We start from the raw sequence: 3,758 nt of genomic DNA on the forward strand, positions 1-3,758 counted from the left end.
ACCCCTGAAAATATTCAACGATGTTGTGTAAATTAGAGTCCAAAGTTTCATTAGAATAAAGTACTGTCCATATTTTTACATTTCTCTTCAACTTACAAGTTATCTTTAATGTGTTCCTGATAAAGTCAAACCTGTAGAATTACGTATTAAACGACTTCCTGCCTATTCCTTATATAACAAACATGTATTCAGCGACCGGTACCCGTATTCATGAAGGCGTTCTCATGCAGAAACATAGATTAGGTACCAACTCTCCTGTAACTCGCTTTAAACAATGTCAAACAATCAAAACGTCAAATGAAACATTGAAAATAGTATTCGGCATGACGTCTCTTCAATTGTTTTCAAATGATAGGGAAAACAAGATTTTTAGTTCACCTGGCTCGAATGGCCACGTGAGCTTTTGCAGTACTGCGGTGACCATCGTCCGTCTGTCGTCCGTCCGTCAACTTTTTCCTTTGAACAACTTCTTCTGAAGAATCTGAGGACATAGGGTCACGACATTTGACCAGTAGGTGAATGGGATGGAGTGCTTTTAGGTTTCCTTATAAAAATGACCTTGACCTAGTTTCCAGGTCACAGTGGTCAAATATGTCAAAAACTTAAAATAAACAATATCCTAAGAATCATTTCGATTAGAGTCATACTTAGGTATGTTATGTAGACCAGCTGTGTGAATCGTTGTCTATATTACAGTAATGAGGGCAAATGTCAACTTTAAGTGCTAGTCAGGGGTCATAGGTCAATAAGGGTTAAAAGCTTTAAAAACAATTCAAATTTCAAACAGCAATATCTTAAGAAACGGTTCAGAGATGTTAAAATGTCTTTTGTTCTAGTTACAAAATTTGGTCTGAAGTTACCTATATGTCAGTTTTATGTAACAAAAGTAGCAGGTGAGCGATACAGGCCCTCTGGGCTAATTGTAATATTAAGTTATAACCGGAGCAAGACACCAGGCTTGAATACGAAACCTATGCCTGAACATGATAACGGTTTCTTAAATGCCTTGGTGTCGAATATGCCACTTTGTAATTTCTCTATAGACACTTAAGATAGAAAGGCGTTGCGAAAACGGGGTTACTGGAAAAAAATTAACGCGACAGACCTTCAGGTTTCTGAGACCCCATTGGTGAAACCGTTCATCCAAATGCGGGAAACGCTCAACCAGCGGTCGGCCTTTCGTGTGACCAGTGATCGCCAATTGATCAAGCCTTCGTTGGCTATAAATCACCTGCCGTAACAAGTACACCTACATACCCTGCCTGCCTAAATGACCCTAATTAGCTGTAAATAGGACGTAAAACAACATAAAATTAAACCAAACCCAACTTCTTATGATGTAGTACTCTTCTGAGGTTTAAATCACGTTTTGATCTCGTGTAACGTGTGTTTAAACAGTTTAACAAATCTGATCTAAAGATCTATTCTAAAGCACACTTGCATCTGAAGAATGTGTTCAAAGAGTAGATGCCTGGTGTTTGCAGAACTTGTTTATAAGAATTTTGAAATTCGGCCGCCAGTTTGAAAATGTGTTTCTTGTACTTCAAAGCAATGCCAAACTTTCACCGTTTTTGACACCAGGTAAATCACTTAGCTGTTTGCTATAGGAGTTTATAAAATGCAATATTGCGACAATCATATGCAACAGAGTGGAACGTGATAAATTATTTGTTACTCGTGTTTTATTTAGTGCCAACTTAAGTTGTTTTTTTGTTTTTTACCCCGCAAAACGTGAAAAATTACACAAAAGATCTATTTGTCGAGTTTTTTTATTACCTCTCATAAGTACATGGTGCAATTAGCTCGTTTCGTCTCATTTTCTTTTACTTTTTATAGCTAATGCATGTTTTCTTTCTATTTTTTCTCACTCGATAACCGTACAATGATCAAAACCTTATGGGGACCTACAACATATTCCACCTGGTATCCCGTTACAATAACCCGAGGCAAGTAAAAATAACGCATAGTATAATTTATCAAGTGTTGAAAATACTGAAAACGTAATTCAAAAATAAATAATACCGAAAATAAATAATGAAAAAGTTGGAAAAGACTGATCAAATACCTTCAACGATTGTATTTCTACTCCGAATTTCCAGATATGTCTACTAACTATCAGTCTTAAAAACTCGAGTCAAGGCCGTTGTCTAAGTTAATAATCCAAACAAATGTTAACCACTCTTTCCACACTTGATCGATTTGAAATGCATGTTCCAGTTTAATGTATCTGGATACCAGATGTGTACAAATGAAATGTATAAGTTACTTTTTCTAAACAAGTGACTACATTTTTCGACAGATGTCATCTTCAGCAATGCAATTCCGTCTTTGCGTATTTCAGAGTTATCTTCTCCTGTGAGCAGGTATTGATAAACTACGTCGTTTTCTCAAAATCGATGACGTTACTATCACAAATGACGTAACAACCAATACTTGCTACCAAGAACAGATAACTCTGTAATACGAAAAGACGAAATTAATTGCATAAAGAAGACAAAAGCAGAATTCGAGCTTCCTATGGCTCTGTACAAACTACACTAGTGTGTCAAGGTTTAAAGACACAGGAACGATTCAAAGAGTTAACGGCTGCTTTCGAAGACAGATTAGAGGTACTTGAAGCTAGCATAAAAGTGCAATTCGACGACAACAAAGTCCGCAAAAATTTAACGAGGAAAGTCGTAGCAGTGAGATTACTAGAGAGAAACAATCCGTTCCCAAATCCAAAGTATTTACAGAAATTAACCAACATAATTATATTTTACATCAACGAGTGTGAACCTGATGAGCCGGAAGAACGGAAACGGGAGGATCAGACCACCGTTGATACGTTATGCGATATAATGGAGACAGATAAGGAACATGTAACAACTAGTCTAAGGCTGGTAAACAGAATCAAAGATGGCGACGGAAGAATCAAACCAAAGCCACTGAAAGTCGCATTCAAGGTTCAACATATGAAAGCAATGTTCATGTGGAATTTAAGGAATCTATCGAAGGAAACGCGACGAGACGTGACCTAATAACAGAGAAATAGTAAAGGTGAAAAAGACGCGAACAGCTTAGAACTCAACAATGCTAAATTATGTTATTTCTATATCATTTTTACCAACGCGGATACACTTACTCAAAATAAGATGCTGGAATTAAGAAATCTTGTTAACGAGGATAAACCAGCCATTATAGCCATTTTCGAAGTTAAGCCGAAGTATTTAAAAAGAGAAATGCAACTGTCAGAATACAATATAGAAGGTTATGATATGGTACCCCAAAACATATCAAAAGACACTCCATGACAAGGTTTATGTTCATAAAATAATTGCTTAAGTACTATGATATATTGTTTAACAATGTTATATTTGTGTGAAGTTGAGATTCACCTCAAGCAAAATACGTGTTTGATCTCAAAACAGAAGCCTGATCGCATCTGAAGATATGCGTCATCTGTTTCGGGAACTGACAAAAACGAAATATGCATTTAAATTATTGTTCGGAGATTTTAAACTTCCAAGTAATAGACTGGTCACATTATAACACGAAATCTAGTGAATTTACAAAAGAGTTTAGATGTATAGAGACCGTGCGCGACTATTTCCTGCATCAGCACGTGAGGCAACCGACCCATGGGAGTGGTACTGATACTCAAAGTTATAGAACTAGTATTTACTAGCACAGAGGAATTTATTGAATCGTCACAAAGAAGCTCTCCCTTCGGTAAAAGTGATCACTCGGTTATCAATATCTAATGCAATTTTAATTTG

This window comes from Mizuhopecten yessoensis, unplaced genomic scaffold (genome assembly GCF_002113885.1).
Source record: "Mizuhopecten yessoensis strain PY_sf001 unplaced genomic scaffold, ASM211388v2 scaffold3079, whole genome shotgun sequence".
NCBI lineage: Eukaryota > Metazoa > Mollusca > Bivalvia > Pectinida > Pectinidae > Mizuhopecten > Mizuhopecten yessoensis.